A 21,096-nucleotide genomic window follows, 5' to 3' on the forward strand; every position below is an offset into this window, starting at 1 on the left:
CCACTACAATTTTTTTTCGCCCGAACGTTTTCTCTCAAAGAGGTCAAGCAGGCCATTTGTAATCTCCGGAAAACGAAAAATCTTGCACTGTCTACAACCCTTACAAAATAATTGACTAAATTATCTCCCTAAAAAGATATATTTTCATAGCATATCTCTTCAACGCTGCTTTTGACACTACCCAATTACCTTCAAATGTATTATTCCTAAACCAAACCAACTCACTCATCTTCCTAGTTCTTACAGATCAATCAGTTCTTTTCCGATAATAGTTAAGATTATGAAAAAACTACAGACGCTCCTCCTTTATATTGAAAGATTTTTTCGAAATTACGTCTAATCACAAATTCAGCTTTCCGAGTTGCCACTCGCCTGTAGATGCCATTGTCAGTGCCCTCGAGCTGTAGCTGGAATCTTCCTGAACATAACAAGTATTTGACAGGGAATGGCACTCAGGGCATCTGTACAAACCCTGAAGATCAACGGCATCATTCCATCTAATCTATACCTTATATTAAAATCATTCCTCTCAGACCATCACTTCCAAACTTTCGAAAACAATTCTTTTTCTTCCTTTATCCAATTCTCGCTGTTATCCCGTTATCCGGATAGCGTACTCGCTACTACCAATACGGAATATAGCCCGTCAATAATTAAGTAATGAGAATTACATACTATATCAAGTTTTAAAAGGTTAGTTATGTCAATTGTAAAAAGTAATTGCTAATCATTTGATTTTTTTTAAACCGAAGTGGGCTACTACATATAGAGAACTCATAAAAATGACGTCTGTTCTGGTCGTCATAACGATGAACAACCTCATAGAAAAGTCTAAGAAACGCTGTGTGGATATGACAAAAGAAAAGCAGAATGAACATTTAAAAACAACAAAATTGGTCAGGAAACGATGTCATTTTTCCATTAGACAAGTAGGTTACTATAATTACTAGATTTTTTTTGTTTTTTATTATTTTGAATTTTTTACCAAAGAATCCTTTTGTTTAATTTGGATTATTTCCGTTATTTTAGAAAATTCTAAATGTATAAAAGATACTATGACTCACATATTGTAATCGGAGCAATGGGGGCAATATGCCACAGAATTTAAGAGAGAGCCTGTCCAAATTGTACACCTAGAAGATCTGAAAAAGGAAAGGATGGACTTTACTAACGATAGAATAAGCATTTACTCCGACCCTAAAACCTAGACGGTTTTTATGTCCATAGCTTTTCGAGTGTGCATCAAATTCACCCTTCCTTTGGTACAAGAGAAACCAGATCAGAGAAGAAACGACGAGGTAGATAAATGGGCAAAAGAATGTACGATAAAAACATCTATCAGCCAAAACTCTTATGCTGCGTAGCATATTGCTAAAAAGTCTCTAACCAAAGATCTATAAGACAACGGATTATGAATATGTCCTCGATTCAATGGGAATGAAAGTTTCATCAAAGAAACCTCGAAACGTCGTAAATATTAAACCTAAGATGCATTAGGAATAGAATAGTTGGATTGCTGACTCGATTATGAAAATTCAAGAGGAATATGCATTAACTGAGAGTAGTAGAAAACGAGCCTGTGCAGATATTTTCACGAAGAACCAGCGGAACATATTTTCTTTTGGTAACAAGACCTATGCAGTCTCATATTCCTACCCTAGGAAAGAAAACCAAAGCCTGAACGATACAAAGCTTTAGGGTGAGTTATTAAGGTTAACGAAAATATCAGGGTAATATGAAAATTATTTTAACTTTTACCTGAGAGTATGGAGCTTTGAAAGACAATGTTTGTCGATAGAGAGTAGACTCGTTCCGTTATACTTATGCTATCTGCTGAGATTGTAGAAAAATGTTGAAGACGGAGGCATAAGACGTCACGAAGAAGGAAGGGATCGGGACCAATTCGTTCAGGTGAATTTATTTACATTTATTATTTCTTCATGGCTATAATTTTTTGGCATTGGTCGTAACATCGGTTTTTTTTTATTATTCGGAGATCGCGAGTCTGTTGTGACGGTGGATTTATAAAAACAATTTCTTTATCGTGCCAACGTTTCGATCTTTATTGAAATCATCTTAAGGGCTCAAAACGTTTGTTTTCTGCGTAATTATGTCATTCTTGTGTGTCGTGTTGAGAGGGCACTCCAGCCGCATCTCACGATTTCCGAATAATCATTGACTAATGGTCACTAAACACCACACGTTATTTTTTTTCCACATGCATCATTATATACATTTGCTTTCAATACGTTGAGGCGTTGGGGAAGTGCGTTTGAGACTTGAAAGCAGATTTATTCACTCATTCATCGTTCCTTTTGGTCTCGGACTCATAATCGGTCTCGCTTGAAGACGAAAATCCAGCTCTTCAGCCATAGAGCGACGCACGCAATATTCGGTTTTTATCATACCATGGGATCTATTCGACCCCCTTTTTTTCATCGCTGCCTCTTTTTCCTAAGACATCTTCCCTTTACCCCACACAACAAATGTGCTCGTAATGTTGGAACTTTGGGATTTAAAGCTTCATACCTTATATCTTACGAATATTTACTCGAAGAATAAGTAATATTATATTTTTCAAATGTTTCCAATCTCTCTTAAAATATTAATAAACAAGTATTTGCTAAAAAAATTGACTGTTGCTATGGCTAACCTTCTTATATCATAACTTTTTTCGTATGTTTAACAATTTTTCACACAATTAATAAAACAATCTGTGATTAGATTCCACAATGACATCTTTTATACGCTATTAAATAGAGTAATGTTAACTTTAGTTTTCAGGTTATACATTTTTAAAACGTGCAATATCTATTTCTTGGTAAAGACCAATTTGTACACATTCTAACAATTTTGAAACCTAGAAGTGTAAATAGGATAAACAGTAAGATTCGGACAAAAATACAAATACTAACTAGGTCTAAATCCTAACAGCCCCTATCCCATCTTCCATTTCCTTCTCTCACTAAGTAAATATAAAAGACCACCGCACAAACAATAGAGTTGAAAGCAGAAAGCTAAGGACCAACAACTAATAAGTAAATTGTGAAATTTCCTCCTGTGGTCTGAGAGTGGTAAACCTGTAATTTGTTAGTTACCTTTCATATTGCTCTTTTTCTTTTCGACTTCGTCAGACAGACACGTTCGGCATGTTTGTATCTTTTGTCGTGTATTGGGTGATTTCATTTAGCTATGTTTTAGTTACGAGGTCTTGAATGGTGTGGGGCAAGTTGGTTGTCGGTGTGTTTGATAGATTAAGTCAAGGTTTTTCTTGTTGTTATAGTCGATCATTTTAATTTTTGATCTTTTTCCTATTCAGATGTTGTAATGTTTTAAATGGTGGAAACAATGCGTGGGTTATTGCTATTGTGTATTTATGATTTTTTTTTTTTTGCGGGTGTTATGTTCATACATTTCTAATTTTCTAGTATATACATTTGTTGTCCGCTTTGTATGTTGTGTAGGAGTTTCATACTTTTATGTTCTGTCAATGGTATGGTGGTTCGTATTCTATCAGGTTAGGAGAGTAATTCGATTTTCCATTGTTGTCCTTAAACGATTTAATGTTGTTCCTTCCATCTGCCTTTGAATTTTCGTCTGAAAGCGTGAATGTCAATGCTAAATTAACGTTATTAATAGACGTTAAATAACAAGTTCACCTTGACGTATGGGAAAATTTTGCTAAATATCCCTATTGTGTACACTTTTTATTTTTTTATTAATTTATTTTAATTTTTTTACGAGGGTTCGCAAGAGCAGAGGTTATATAAACCCTCAGGGTGCCGGTGTTTTTGAAAAAAGGCCTATTTGAAAGTATTTCGGTTTCGAATACAGGGCCGCTGGATTCGAACCCGGGACCTTTACCTTACAGTGATGAGCGTCGAGTCAACGCCTAAACCTTTGCGGCCACCGACGCCCCCTATATTTTTTATTGCCTAATTTGATGAATAAATTATTTAGTTTGTACGTTTCCTTCCCTATGTATGTGAATGTGGTTCATTTATTGTTTGTTTAGGTGGTGTTATTTTGTTCGGTGCGTTGTGTGCGTGTTTTATTTACTGTTTGGATGATTGTGTTCGTGTTTTAGACACTTGTGTGCGCTGATTTGTATTATTTTTAATTCGTTATCGTAGTTGTCTTTGGTTATAGGGCTTTTTTTAGTCTGTCTGTCATGTACTTCACTACTGGCTTTGGTGGTTTGAATCGGCTTCTATGATGTTATCCGGTCCTAGCCGTTTTTTTGTATACGTCAAGTTGTAGTTTGTCGTTTGTTTTCGTGATTCTTAAGTCTATGAAGTTTATACTTTTATTTATTTCTGTGTCTGCAGTGCGAAGTATAGAAAAGTATAAAATTCCGTTTTCATCTTTCTGCCAGATTTATTTTAATGGTACTTTTAAACGTTTGCTTGATATAAGTCTGTATGTGTAGAAGTAAATTTCAAAATTAGTAAAATTCGACAAATGAAATTTGATTTATGATGTGACCGAGTGTGTAGAAAATAAAACTGATATATACACCGGTTAATTGAGTTAATCCAAACTTCAAAGCTCTCGGATTTATGTCGTACACCCTACATCAAGAATAGATTCATCACTTATCATCCACATTATGTAAATGTATCTTGTCTGTATACAAACATGTTTAATACATTAGGGTTGTCTTATTCTATCTCTCTACCGCTGTGACTTTAAACACTCCACAGTCAAAGTAACAACGGGATAATTAAAGAAATTATGTTATTTGCGTTATATTATTAATAGTGGAGAAATTAATAGTTTTGAACAAATCCGTGCCAAATAACTACCTAACTTCGTAGCATCGAAAGTCAAAATACAAATTTATAGATGTGGTTGAAGATTAATGGCTCAGACACTGGTATCTTTCCCTTGATATAAGGTTAAAAAACATCAAGAGCAATTTGCAAATTAGTCGGGTCACCAAGGGTTGAGTTTAGGGTGCAGAAGCGCGACCACCTCGAGAATTTGATTTCAGGCCAAATCCTCACTTGAGACTCAACCGGGCCATTTGGAGACTCGCCATGCAATAAATATACATATACACTCTCCCGAGTCTGGTTTTTACTCTTCCGTCCCACCCTCTTTTTATAATTATTTAGTCCATTTTCAAGGGCTTACTCTTCGCCCTAAAATTATAGGCAATCTCCTTTATTTACAGCCCCGTCCTGTGTAAGCTCGGAGACTCTTTATTAAATAATGTATATTTCCCCTCCTTTTCCAAGCATTTGGCGAACGTTAATTTACTCCTAGGTTAATATCCAATTTTCCTTCCAGAGGAAAACCCAATTGAAATAAAACGAAATGATGGTATACATTCGGGTTCGCCGGCGTAAAACAAAGGAGCTGCTTTCGTTAAATAATGCCTTCGAAAGATTTTTTAATTAACGCGCAATAACCCTAACGAAATCATAGGAAATAAATTGAGCCAAGGATTTGGGTGATGAGTAACGCACTTAAAATTCAGGAATAACTTTATGATAGTAAGATGAGTATTTGATACTGAAATAGTAATGACAAATAGTACCACTACCAGTTATAGTATAATAACGGTTCGCGACAGCGAGGTCATGTCAACCATCGGGGTGTCGGTGATTTTGAAAAAAAAAAGCCCATTTGTATGTCGGGTTGGAATACTTGGCCGCTGGAATCGAACCCGAGCGACGTATCAACGCCTAAACGATTGCGGCCACCGGTGTCCCAAACGTTGTTACATTTTTAAACACAAATTTAGCCTTTCACATGAGATGAAAAAACATTCATTAGTGCTAATCTTTAAAAGTTAATTAAATATTGTTAAAAATAATCGGAGAAGAAGCAAATTATAAGAGAGTTTAAGAAAATCCATAGAGCCTTAGGGCAATATACACAAATATTTTATATATAAGTAAAATTTATAATTCTTAATTATAAAATGCTTTCATTATTTTTTATTGAAACTTGTTATTTTTTGTAAAATGCATGGGTCATTTTCGATCTGGTGCTATATCATTATCTTAACATTTAGATGTACTATATTTAAAGCAAAAATGAGTAGACGTCAATATTTAGTAACTTTTTAAGATAATTATCACGTTTTTAAAATGCTGATGAACAGACATATTCTATTCAACGAAGAAACCTGCACGATGCGAGAATACCGCCAATACCATTACATATAAATTATGTAAATGCCATACCAACTTGATCTGATTGATTTGAATAAGCAACAACTTTGAAATAATGATATAAATTAGGTTCCTGTGTCAAACTTTCGAGAAATACATATTCGTCATCTGGACATTGAAACTATTTCTGCTGATTTACACGGTTAAGAAATATACAAATTTACTTACAATATTCGTAAAAATTATATAATTTTTTAATTAAATAATTTATAATGCGCATAAATAACCCATACGTAGGTAATGTATGAACATAATTTTATTTTTAATACGGAAGAAATTATAATTACGTGTAATGAAAGCGTACTTGGACTCAAATTCTTAAGAAGTGTCCGTGTTTCTCCAAAAGGGCTGGAATTCCTGTAATCTACAGAGAGATTGTCATAAAGTAATTACAATGCATAGCAATGTTTTAAAAAATTAAGGACTCTTTATATTATGTTTCATTTTTTAATATTGCTACTTTTGACTATATAGTGACAAATCTTACTTAATTGTGTGCACCCATATGTGTACACGAAATAGGTCAAATTAGTGTTATGTTGAACTCATTAGATGTCGTGTTCCCATTGACCGAATAACTTTTTTCAATTAATTCATCTTTATATAAGTTATTAGATGAGATAAAAAAGTCAGTGACACGAGCGGGATTCGAACCCATGACCCTCGGCTAAATACGCCGCTGCTCTACCACTTGAGCTATCGTGACTTCGGTCAAGTGGTAGAGCATTGGCGTATTTAGCCGAGCGCGTGGGTTCCAATCCCGCTCGTGACACTCACTTTTCATCTCACCCAATACCTTACATAAAGATTTATTAATTGAAAAACATTATACTGAACGGTTATAAATTTGTCACCAATGGCTATTTTGTTAGCAAAATTGTAAACATAAAATTTATTTATTACATTGTATAAAGTTACATACACACAAATTATATTATGCCACTAAGTTTTAATTTATTTTGAGAGATTTTTTGTTATTCAGTTATTTTATGTTGTAACTTGAGAGAGAGAGAGAGAGAGAGAGAGAGAGAGAGAGAGAGAGAGAGAGAGAGAGAGAGAGAGAGAGAGAGAGAGAGAGCGAGAAAGAGAGAGTGAGAAAGAGAGAGAAATTAAAGGGAGGCACAAAATCAAACTTTAGAATTTCAGACTNGAGAGAGAGAGAGAGAGTGAGAAAGAGAGAGCGAGAAAGAGAGAGTGAGAAAGAGAGAGAAATTAAAGGGAGGCACAAAATCAAACTTTAGAATTTCACACTCAATTCACCAAGATTCAATTACTTTAAAACCTTAAAAATCTTTATTTCTCCGAACTAATTCATGTTTTGCAAACACTGCGGGTAGAATTGCGTCTGAACACTATAGAGCCAGATACAATTTTTATATATCTGTTCAAAGTTTAGAAGTCGCCGGATCACTGGGTTCACTTCCGTGTATGTATCTTACCCTTTATGACAGCTTAACGTACATCGTTAATTTCTCATCAAATGGCTGTACAGAGATTTCATATAATCCCTGTAATTCTTCCATTTTGTTCAGTTGCATTTCACATTCTATAACTTGCATATCAGGCTAGCAGTATTTCTTTCATGTTGGACGATTAATATTAAATTTCAGCAGCCAAAGTATATCGACACTTGTCACACCTATCAACGTTATTAGCAAAATGTTAAAACTGTTTCATAATTTGTCGAGATAACCATTGTATAAAAATATAGCAAGGTGTTGAAACAAGAGTTGTCAAACATTTTTAAACTCATTACTAATATTCTACTGCCTCCCTTTTTTATAGGGGGAAGAAAATTTTGCGTCGGATATAATTTCCGGGAGATTCTCGCTTATTACGTAAGCCGAGCATAGTCAAAGATTTTAATATTATGAAAAATCTGCTTTCGTGTCGAAGTGAGAGGAAGTCTTTTACAGTCCAACGGCCCCTTTCTGGTCGTCATTAACTGGGATAAACTGGCATTTAAAAGTTACTTGGAACTAATGAATAAAGTTTATATCCCTTTTTTCGGAAATTACAAAAAACTTGTCACACCCTCAGTAGAAAAAAGATGGAGCAATTCATTACCGTGAGGGTCCAATTAAGATAAAAACTCGACTTTTTTAAAGTCCGGAGCGATCGGTTCTAAGTTCTTTCAGGATATTTTTACTTCTTTAAGTTTTTCACTCACAAAAATAGACTTGTAATTTGGAGTTATCATTGAAAATATAAGCCAGGAAAGTATCAAAATTATTGCAACATTTTTTCCGCCAACAAATAATATTGCATGGATGAGTTCCTGGAAGTGTCCCAGGATGTTTTTACCTCTTATTTCTTTCTACTGGAATCCTAACGACCGCTAGTTCACAGAAAGCTGCGACAATAATTCTCACATATTAGATCGACACAAGCCGGCGTATCGCAAGGGAGAATTCTTGGTTCCATCTTGTATACCATTTATATTGTTTAATGTGTTTACATTGCAGTACCATCATACCTACATATTTGGCCTACACTGCATTTGTCTACGAACCCGAATCGTATTCAAGGTACCTCAAATATCAATAATACCTTCAGTTTATCAAAGACTGCTGCCAAGTATAAGACGTAATTGTATGTAGTAAATGCACTACAATTATATATTTACGTGCCGCGTTCTCACTCACAATGGTCAAGATCCACAGGAAGTACCGATCGATGGTACTGGTCGACCTCGATGTAACGGCTAGGGGCGATCTTGTTATTGCTATTACCGCACTACGGAACCATCATATAAGCTTCGTTGATAGTCAATCCTAAATAGTCCGCAAAGGTTAGCTCAAAGCAGTAATCAGATGGGTTCGAGAAAATATTCTATTCCCTAGACCTCCTGTACAAGGTTCTTTTACTAATGGGGGTATCGAGTAGAAAGGGCTATTCGCTAATCAACATCAGCAGCTTGGACACTTGAACAATGGGTGCTGTTCTATTCATAGAAAACATGGAGTTTCAAAGAATCATTTATGATATGGAGTAGAATCAACGTCCAATGAAATGATTATCATACAAAATGAATCCTTCGTTGGACTAAGTTACAATGACGAGATTCTTCTTTAACCTGTGGTCCCATTCGTTCAATTTATTGGAGATAACTTCATGTTAATGCATGATAATGCTAGACCGCATATAGTTAAAGTTGTCACACATTACTTGGAGGATGTAAGGATTATCACAATGAATTGGCCAGCACGTTCTTTTGACATGAATCCCACAGAACAGTTTAAAGAGAGGGGTTAGACATCATTCGCCACTTCCAACACCTTCAAACCGTTCTTGTTGAAAAATGGGTTCTGATTCAAAATATGAAATCTGGACACTCATAGACTCGATGCCTAGGCCTCCGCGAGGCCAGAGGAGGTAATAAGAGTTATAAAGAACAAAACCACAAAATAAATTGTTGTTCAATTTTAATCTATCACGATGGGGGTTATCCCGCTGTTTTAGTGAATTTTCATTCAGACCATCATAATTAAATAGGGTTTATTAAACTCACGATCGTGATTAATAAGTACAATGTATATATTTAACATTAATTTTTAAAAGACTTATTCTCTTATTATATGTACAATTTATTTTGATTGTTTTTCAAAACTTTTGTTTAAAACTTGTTTTAACAAACTTTTCCATAGGCTTTATGTTTTATTTTTGACTTCTAAATTGTTGGTACGTTTTAATTATTTACCTCCTACATCAGAATCTACTGTAAATTTTTAATTTAAATTTTTCATTACACTTAGTTTTATTAATAGATTTTTTCCGATATTGCATGATAAGCCATATGGCCAAGAATAGAAACGAAAAATTTACGTTTATGAAAATATATTGTCGATCCTGATGATGGGAGCAAATCTATTCGTCCAAAAAAATTTAATCGTAAAAATTAAAAAAATTACATAGTTTTTTATATTAAAAACCACAATATAAGTAGAAGAAATATGATGTAATTAATATAAACATCAAAATGTAACTACATACTGCTTAAAATAACGAATAAATATGTGTTTTTTTTGCTTTAAATGTATATTATTTTGGTAAAAATAGCAATTTTCGTAACTTATCTTGATCCTGACTTTTATCATAACGTATAAAACTATTTCACTCAGACGGAAGCGTTTATATATTAAAAAAAGTTATGACAAAGTTTCCGAGGGAAAGAAAAGAGACGTGCGAAAAGCGTGGGCGTACACATTATTTATGCATGACGGGTGTGATAAAGTGGGTGCCATAAGGCTTTTTCATCGGGCGGTTCCAACCTCGGCCGGAAATTGGCTGCAGGGAAAAAATCCACACCCCAGTTTAAACAAATACAATTTGTCAAAGATAGGTGTTTGGGCAAAGTTTGCCAATGCCGGGGCCAAAGCGTTTCTAAGACCCCGCTTTAAGTTCGCAACAGTCCGACAAGAGCTTTGTCCCAAAGTACAATGGATGGAACAGTACAAGGACAGTTTCTGTCATACTGCTAAAATCTTTAGAAGACCAATGTTATAACTGGCATTTGTTCAAACAACCAACAGTACAGTATTCTTTTTTGTTCTATTTTTCTACTATTATTATAAAAGCCTTAAACATATTGTTGATACAAATAATATTTTGTTTCTAATAGAGGCGACATTAACAGAAAATACAAATCTTTAAGAATGAAAAATTTCCACACCCTAAACAATTATGCCAAACATTTTAACTAATTTGTATTTATTGTCAAGGTGGTATTGTGCTATAGGCAAAATGTTTTGTTTTATTTATGAAATTATGTTGTTTATGAAATATTAAATAATATGTGTGCCAATGTCACCATTAGGTTACCGTACTTAATACAGTTTCGACCTATTACTTGGTTCATTCTGTATTATTGCGATACAAACTTAATAGGATTGTGGGACACAATATGAAAACCAATGAATTGTATATTATTTTATTTGATATCTTTATTAGGAAGCATTTCTAGAATGATCTTATATTGGCTAAGCATGGATGATCGTTGAAGTCATTAAGATCCCTAAACCGGCTTAAATTGGCAAGAAGTCGGGTCATCCAGGTCATTTTCTGTCCTACTCGTTTTCAAGATTACGTATAAACCTCTACTTAAAAGGATAATTCTAATAATTGAAGAGGAAAACATAATACTGGATTATTATTAATCGACAAAAATGCTCTACGTTTGACTAGGTCCACCGAATCACTAGAGGAATCGAACAAGCTCATAAACAAAATGGTTTCCCATTATCCCAAGCATTCAATCATAAAATAAAGTCTGGCATGAAGGTGTCAGATATAGGATACGAAATTTATTTTACTTCTTGTTATCTATTATATTCCATAGAAGGAGATAACCAAAAGCACCATTTAATAAAAATATTTAATATTGTTATACATTGTTTGATTTCGGGATCTGCCGCCCCCTTCAGTTCTTTTAAATTAAAAACTAAACAAAAAACCAGTAATAATAAAAATAGAGACCAACATATTAACAAATTTCAATTAATTGATCTTTATGTAAGGCACCGAAGTCACGATAGCTGAAGTGGTAGAGCAGCGGCGTATTAGCCAAAGGTCGTGTGTTCGAATCACGCTGGTTTATCTCAACCAATACCTTACATAAAGGTTAATTAATTGAAAGATGTTATTTGGTCAATCGGACCACGAAATATAACGAATATTACCAAATATTAAAAATAACTTTTATGGAACACTATAGGTTATAATAACGCTGAATATGGCCGAAAGAGGTTAGGTAATTTAATGTCGATAAAAAGATGTCAGGGAAAGGCTCGATGACATCCGATGAAAGATGTGTGAAAGTATTTAGTAGAGTGAGGATTTATGTATGATTGGACGAGTCTGCTGAGGAATATCGAGTACTCCACATACTTGCAAAAACGTAGATTAGCTAGATTAATTAATAAGTAGAGAGTGATAAAGTGGTGAAACGCCAGGCACTAAAAATGCACGGTGTCTTTCCAATTTTAATTTTAAATACGGCATGAAAGGTTACTCGGTACGAACGTATTTATTGGCGTGAATGAAAAATGTTGGCGGTGTGACTCTCACCTGTTATAGTGGAGGGTTCACAATGGGTTATTTTTACTCTTAGACCTGTCAAACACTGGTTACATTTTAAAGTAGCATGGGTGTGTATGTATGTAATATGTGTTCTAGAAGTATCCATAATTATAACAAAATACCATTAAACATATTAATCATCTGGAAACCAAAAGTATATGACAGAAAAGTATGTGCAGAAAAGAATATATGTTTACCCGATTATAAAATAACGTGAGAAGGACAAATATGCGAGCCGGCAATGACCAAAAGAGTTTGACTGCAAAAAAAAAAGGAAAACTATGATTATGATATTTCAATTGCTCTCACATAACTTATCCAATACATGTTTATTCAACACCATATTTCTTCGTAATAATTTATTTATTTCTAATTTCTAATACATTTTAAAGTAATATAAGTTTTTAAAAATATTTTTTTACGTTACATTAATTGTTTTATTCATATTATGATCATTTATTTATATTTTACTGTTAATTTCGTTAATTTTACGATTTTATTTAATTTATTTTTTCTTTATCTATCATTTTTATTTTTAATGTTTGTATATAGCTAAAATGTTGGAGTATTGTATACTTATTTTTTTATATTTTTGTACATTGATACTATTGTTCTTTCCCAAATTTATGTAAACATTTTCTAACCACATCAACTTTCATTATTATTTTCTTTGTTATTGTTTTAACCTATTCATAATTAACTGTGTGTTTAGTCCGATTAATATGTTTTGATAAAAACTTGTTAACTTCTTAATTAATAATATTTCTTTTGTGTTGGTCTATTTTTCAAAATTCGTTTAAATTTTTTGTTGTTCGTTAATCAATTTAATAAAACATTCTATTGAAGAAAAATAGCACTAATAATATTTTAAGACAATATAGTTTTTAAAAGAAATTTAATTTCAGCCAACTAGGCCAAACTTGTATCGTACCTTGCTGAAAATTATATTTTTCAGAATTAGCAAAAAAGTCTAGTTAGAACTTAAACAGACGTTAACTAGATATAAATGGAATATATTGATTTGGCGAAAACACTATTGAATACACCCATAAACTGAACACCCCAATCTCCGGAATTAATAAATGGATGGCAAAGTTGAGAATAACGCTAAAAACAAAAAATCAGAATATGTGGACTTTACAAAACGGAAAATACATTATAAACTACCTCCTCTTTACGGTCGCGCCAACGAGGCAAAATACACGTGGTGAAATGCAATTAAATGAACAAAACAGCTGCGGACATGAGTTATCAAATGTATGCACCAACAGTTTTGCGGATACACAGGCTACATTCTCAAAATCTCATCATTTTCTGTGAATATGAACGACAAAGGCATAATAAAAATGATACCCAAATACCAGATTGAATAAGGAAAAAGGAAAAAATGGGCTGACCCTAAATCTCATTTTCATGCGTCAAAGCACATAATGGATGCATGGAAAACTAAGGAACTGATCGGCAAGCCAAAAAGAGAAATGACAGTATTGATAGTAACTTTTTTATGCCCCCAGAGAAAAAAATCTGATGTGACGTTGTGTTGGAAAAATAGGCTGGCACAAAATGGTAAACAGAGTTTCGCTTCTCCATATTCAAGAATTCACACTAAGTTGAATGAGCAGCCATTACAGGGGATTTGAGTTTAATGCCATTTATTGTACTATTATGACCAAAATATTGCGTCCTCAATTTTAAATTTTATATTATAACTGTAAGTAAATAATCCAAAACTAACACCGGAAATAACATTTGTTGTTGTGATTATGTATAGCTAGGACGGTAGAAAGAATTTTTAGCAAATTTTTGTCAGCGAGTACATTGAGATTCGATTTTTGCCATTTTCTTAGGCCCTTAGGATTCATAAGCATACACTTATGGTTTAATACTTACGTATGAAATTTGGTGCGATCCCCAATCTGAAAGCAAAAAATAAAAATTATTACAATTTCAAAAAAATAATTAATTAACAGTTCTATATCACGATATTGCATGAGATTCGTTATCTACTGTGAATATTGACTGGTAGTTGTAATCAAAGTTTGAGATTTGATCCACCTTTGATTTCATGGTTGACGACGTACTAATCGTAATTGATTCAGGACGAATTGATTGATTCACTATTTCAATATAGTTACATCCTACGTTTGACTACTTTTCTATAGCAAAAATATTACATTCTCAACGGAATGAACATATTATAAAAAACAAAGTAAAAAAACAAGAAATATAACATGTAAATATTATATATAGTACAGAAAGGTAAACAAATATGTGAAATAAAAAAGCCTTCTCATCAAAAATAATCAAACCTGATAATGCTGTTTCATTGTGGAAAATGGCGTTGTGTAATTCTCGAGACGAACGCGACAAATTTTTTATTAAAATTGATATTTTGCTGTTCGCACTTCTTAACGGTTGAACTTTACCCGCAGTCAGGTTTGACGGATGATTTTTGAACAATATTTAATATTGTTTTTCTTTTTTATGCGCTACCAAACGAGATTAATACGTAAAAGTAATGGTTTTATTAACTTTGATTTGACTTGCATTCTATCTGCTTTTGTAAAAATCAATTGATTTTTTCGTTGTTTAAAAAAGTGATTTCTGTGGAGTGTGATAGGGATTGGACAGGGAGTAAGTTGAAAACCAAAACAATTCTCTTTATGTCCTGATGTTTCAAGTATACATTGCCTCTTCTTCAGGAGCGAAAGCACCAAGAAATGGTACAAAGTTATTAGTATAACTATAATCACATTCGGTTGATATATGTTGAATATTAAAACCTTTGCACTGTTTCTAGGTTTTCTCCTCAAGATCACTCTTCCACCACTACACACCACCCGGAACTACAAGGGTCGAGGTAAGAAACATTAAAATTGTTAATTATGTTTAAATATAGCAATGCCAACAAAAATTTATTTGTTGGAAGATGGTGAATGCCCTCTTACCTATTCATCAAACCATCAAACTTCAAAAAATTATAAACCCACGCTCTTCCTCAACACATCAACAAATCTATTTAAAAAACGATTGGATATGGGGCTATTTTGAAATAATGCCCTACGAAAGAGAAATATCTAATTTTAATGAAAATGTAAGAGTTCTTGCCAATAAGCCTAAAATATATATATTATTGTGCTTGAATTTCAAGTTTATTAAATTAAACCATAATGAATTTACTATTCAAAATTTTCCTTACTAATTACTTAAATTAAATATTCTTTTTAACTAAAGTCTTGGTTGACATCACGTTAGCTCACGTGGTTAGAGTAGCAAAGTATTGAGACGAATATTCGAATCTTGCTTGTTACATTAGTTATTACATCTCAACCAGTGCCTTATAGAAAAAATATAATTAATTTAAATAAGTTATAAAAACATATCAACCGATATGTGACTTTAGCTAGGAGTTTGAAATACTACGAGGGATCGTACTAAAGATTTTGCAGGTTCGTTTTTATCATCCATTAAGTATTATTTTTTATAAGAAACAAAAACTTACAGATTTTTAGCTGAATTGACTGAACTGTTTCACATAGAAACTCTAACATACCTGCTACAGATTTTATGCAATTTCCAGGAAATTACAACCAGTTGAAAGTTGCATTTCTCATGTTTGTACCTTTAACAATAACTTTTGGTTTCTAAGTCATATAAGGAAAAAATAAGCACTATTAAAAAACATAACCGCATTATTTTATTTATCCAGGTATTAAATTTACTTATTTTATTATTAGTATTATTTATAGAAATAAAGCGTTTTTTCATTGTATTTTACTTATAGTGTCCAACACTGTTTTAAACAGCAAATGTCAGGAAATAACAATACTGTTTATATTTCACGTTACATACCATAAAATAACTGAATAACAAAAAATATCTCTAAATAAGTTAAAACTTAGTGGCATAATATAATTTGTATGTAACTTTATGCAATTAATAATTTTTAAATAATTGTTATGTTTACAATTTTGCTAACAAAATAGCCATTGGTGATAAATTTATATTCAGTATAATGTTTTTCAATTAATTAATCTTTATGTCAGGTATTGGTTGAGATAAAAAGTCAGTGTCACGAGCGGGATTCGAACACACGACCCTCGCCTAAATTCGCCGCTGCTGTACCACTTTACCGAAGTCACGATAGCTCACGGGGGGGGGGATTTTGTAAATTTGTATTCAAAAATGTACAATTCATGATTATTACATATTATAAAACTTGATGGCGGTCTATGTTCATGTTATTTTTTGTTAACTAAAAACGTGTCATTAATATTTTGAAATTATATGTTATCTAATTTGGCGTCGTCAATCGAAAGCAATCAAGTTAGTTAAACGATTTTTAAAGGAATTCAAATTGCACAAAGGCCATAAAGTAGGTTTTTAATTTAATTAAGGGAGATTGCGGCATGAAAAGCATTGAGCCTGCCGAGATGGAGCTGTTAATGCCGCTTTCTATGCCATCCGCAAGTGCCGTCCCATATCTAAATTAATGTCCCATCCACCTTATCTTTAATAGTCTGTCGCGGCCAGTAAATAAACGCTAAATCAAGCCGCTCTGTTTCTGGTAATCGTTCTATCCCTTTAACCAAGGAGTAACACTACTTCAGAACAGAGAAAATCCGCGTTTTAGATATAAACATAAAATGTTTTAAATATATGCAGGGTGTCCTTTTTAGATGCCCAGGCTGAATTTATCTTGAATCTATGAAGCTATTGAAAAAACAAAAACACTCGGGCACAGTTCAACTTTCGAAATTTCAAATAAGACCTTATACATTCTGACACATCATTTTAAAGAATTGTTTACGCTGAAAACAATCGTGCGATAAGATTTTAAATTAGTCATAAAATGACAAAGGTATGGCAAATAATTATAGTTGGTGTTTCTTGTCGGCCGGTTGACGGATGCATGAATGGAGAATTGGTAATTTTGCCGCTGGCCGCCACCCTGACAAATTCTCGAATCATTTGGAGGCATCAGATAGAAAGTTAAAAAAAAAGGAAAAAAGAATGGTTTGCGATTTATTAATCCCATCTCTTCACCGGTGCTCAGTGCGTTAGAGTCAGAGGAGATGGGTTAACATGCATTTACCATCCTTTGCCGAGGTTCGTCAACTGAGGTTGCTGGGTAATGATTGGCGTAGACACTGTTTTTTAAATGGCCCCACATAAAATGATAAAATGGTCAAGTGGAGTTAAATCGGGTGAAGGAAGTGACGATTCAAATTACGTCCCACTCCAAAGAATCGTGGGGGCATCCACCAAGCAGGACGATCATTCTTTGTCGTTGTTGCAGAGGACTAACATGTAGTAGTTTTGGTTACATCTCCCTCAAAAAATTAAGGAACTGAGCACCATTTAAATTGGTCTCGTAGAAACAAGGACCAGTTAATTTATTTCCAACAAGTCTATACCAACTGTGATACTGCCCACGTTCGAAAATTCCAACGGTTTAGTATGCCATTGAAGGTGAACTAGGATTCATCAGTCTATAGGATATATGGAAGAACGTTTCTTCAGTCTTCCAAATCGACTTTGTGCAAGGAAGGCTTAAAACCTGTCATTATCAGCCTCCCAAAGTTCGTGGATGAGATGAGAGTGATACAGCTTATAATTGAAAGTCCGGAGTACATCCACAATTTTATTTGATCAAAAACCAAAAATTCTTCCAACATTTCAGATAGGGTAATTCGGATTTTTCCGAACATGCAGCAAAATATTCAGCTCCTCGTCAAAATTACACTGCCGTTTTCTTTTTGGAATAACTTTGTCCTTCGTTACCAATTTAAAATCCGATTTCACCATTGTTTTCAAGGTAAAATATGCTTTAAAATGATATGGCAGGATGTATAGGGTCGTATTTGGAANTATATATATATATACATATATATATGTATATACAACCCTTATATACATTGTGTAAATATCAGCACAGGAAGTTCATAGAGAAAAACCAGATAAATAAACTGCCGACATAAGAAATTATGGGGTTTGAAAGAGATATTAAATTTCCATAATCTTTATTTTTGTTGGTACTTTTCCAAAACATGATGGATTAGGTACAAATCGCAATGAAAATAAAGTGACATTCTTTTTTATGGAATAATCTACCAAGAAGTTTCATTTTCCATTGCACATAACCTCTCTCTTCTTTTATGCGATGATATTAGCATAATCTTTAATCTTGGTTTCATGTACTGACAATTTATAGGTAGAATGCATGAATAGCAATTCTCTAAACATAATAATATTAATGATGAAAATATTATCTTTTTTGAACTGTATTTTTGTAAGAAACTATAAGAGGAATGGTAATGCGTAGCGATTAACGGGAAAAATTGATTGCTTTGTCAATATCACAAATTCTTATATCTGTCAGAGACAACAAAAACTTTAGGCCAGGAAAGTAATTTACTCAATTACAAACGACTCACATTTATACTTTGTTGTTCAAGATAAAAAAAATCACCAACGAAATAACCTCAGAACATTTTAAGTAAGATTGATCTTGACTTCGTAAATGACGGTACTTTATCATATAACATCATTCCATAAGCGCTCTATTTTTTTCAGCGGTATGAACAATATTTTTCGGACAGCAAATAAAATCACATCATAAAATACAAAAACGTGCAGAATGTTTAAATTTGCATAATTTAGACTTAACCCAATTAGTTGATGTTTTACAGTTATTATTACATAACCTCATGCACAACTTGTAACGCATAATGAGGGTCTAAATTAAGTATTGCATATACAAATGACCAAGTATACAATTCCTAGGACATGGCCACAATATACAATACCATCCTATCTGCCACTTACATCCTCTATCATGGAGGTATCCGATAGTGATTATCATTCCAAAATCTCCGAAACCTGCCAATCACGCGCCTAGCTAAATCAGCATTCTTCCTGTGATACCCTAAAATTAACGAAAGACTTTTTAAAACATATAATGCCAATTTGGTATTCATACATAATTACTTCTTCCTACCATTTCGGCCTTCATTCCACAATTTATAATCGTTCATCAATAATCATCATGTATACCCCATTAATAACTCCGTAAGTTTATCAAAGAATTGTACAGGATACGTTGGATAATTAAACAGTTAAAATTGTCTTGACTCCAAATGTACATCAACAGCAAGGACCTTCTAGGTTCCAAATCAGATGTTCAATACTATACCAATGCACCAGACTGACGTGAAATACCATTAAGAAAATAAATTTTACAAAAGGGTTAGACCATTATCGAGATTTTAAGAAACGAATGTATGTACATTGTTGCGTTCAATGCAGAACTGGAGCACCAATTATTTTTCGTAAAATGTAGGTGAACTGAACCTCTCATTTCTATAGTCCATATCGGCTGCACTAACCTGTTCTAATGCAGCCTTTTGCCATTGAGAATTAAATCAGAACGTTTGTCAAGAAGTCGTGCAAGAGTCCCCTAACGTGTTATAACTTCTCGTCGTTTCATGATTGTGTGAGGTTTGTCCTTATCGGCAGATGGGAAGGGAATTTATTAAGTAGACTGAATTAAAGATCATGATTGTGGCTTGTACAAGTCCATTCATATTCAAGGAACAGAGTTGTAACAAAGAATAGCTTGCTCATCCGCAAATGTGTTTATGTGGTGGTTTGCGGATGTAGTGGAATGACATCTATGTACATGTACAGAGCAATCGTCAGGACGCTACCCGTGGAATATCAGCATGGATAGGGAAATACGTTGAGAGGGAATTGCCTTCAATGACTCGGAAAAACCCGTCAGCGAGTATCATATAGAAGATGGAGGGAAGGATGCACTTGAGCATGAATAGTATTACCGGTTTCCAAACTAGATTTAAAGCTTGGATTAAAAAAACAAAAATCTCAGAATAATGCTGTCCCATCTCATGAGAGAATGGGATTATAGGGTTTTTTCACGATCTTTGTGTTAAAACTTATGGTAACCACGTGGATCTCCTCAGAAAAAAAGGGTTTAAAGAAGAAAAAGAAAAAACAAAATTTAAAATAAAGTTAATCCTTCTAATTTAAAAGAAATAATAGAAAACAAAAAATTAATTTACAAACAATAATAATTTATAATAAAGACTTTACTCACAAATCACACTCAGCTGAGATATAAAATATTAATTTAGGAGATATTAGAAGACACAAATCTAAAAGCACGTATTCACGTGGTCGACCCAAGAAGAGAAGAGAGACAAAATTCATTTTTATCCGAGAGGTTTTTTTCCCGCGAAAACTCTCTATCTTTTTGTGAAACCCTCTTTCAGGCTGGCGCCCTTTTCCAAAATTCTCCAATACATATACTATATATGTTATATGTTAACTCTGTTAGATCGAGAAAAATGATGACGTAGACTTGTAAGAATCGGCTAATTAACAATGCTCGATCTAACAGGCCAGGGATCGAAACGTTGGCACGATAAAGAAAATGTTTTTCTGAATCCTACATTACACCAGACCGCATCTCCCGATTTCTGTATAAATAGTTAGACTTTAGGTCGGAAATGTAGTCACATTTGTCCGTTAGGGCGTAGGTAACCAACATGGCAGCCATGAATTTAATAGTTATTTTTTGTTTACACGTATTTCTATTCTTAAATACGCATTAATTAAATCAGACCAATATTTTTTTTGTTAATTTCTGACCTGTCCCTATACTCTCATTCGTAATAGATAAATCCCATATCGTATAAATTTGTAGGCTGTTAGACGTCAGGATACAAGTTAGGTATGGCCGCACAAATTGAAGCGTGTCATTTGTTAGTACTTTTCGAATGCATAGATACCATTTTGAATAAAAGAGTTGATTAAT

At 33.4% G+C, this 21,096-nt stretch overlaps 1 protein-coding gene across 1 annotated transcript in view; it reads right to left on the bottom strand.

Annotated features, from left to right (window-relative positions):
- LOC106672756 (leucine-rich repeat-containing protein 24) overlaps positions 1-14,183 on the bottom strand; it is a 257,775-nt gene extending 243,592 nt beyond the window's left edge. The window contains exon 1 of the mRNA XM_014404420.2: positions 14,151-14,183. The gene's annotated coding sequence lies outside the window, so the exon portion shown is untranslated. The remainder of the gene's footprint in view (positions 1-14,150) is intronic.
- Positions 14,184-21,096: the final 6,913 nt, after the last annotated feature.

The sequence above is a fragment of the Cimex lectularius genome, unplaced genomic scaffold, assembly GCF_000648675.2.
Source record: "Cimex lectularius strain Harlan isolate CLEC.00 unplaced genomic scaffold, Clec_2.1 scaffold275, whole genome shotgun sequence".
In the NCBI taxonomy this organism is placed as follows: domain Eukaryota; kingdom Metazoa; phylum Arthropoda; class Insecta; order Hemiptera; family Cimicidae; genus Cimex; species Cimex lectularius.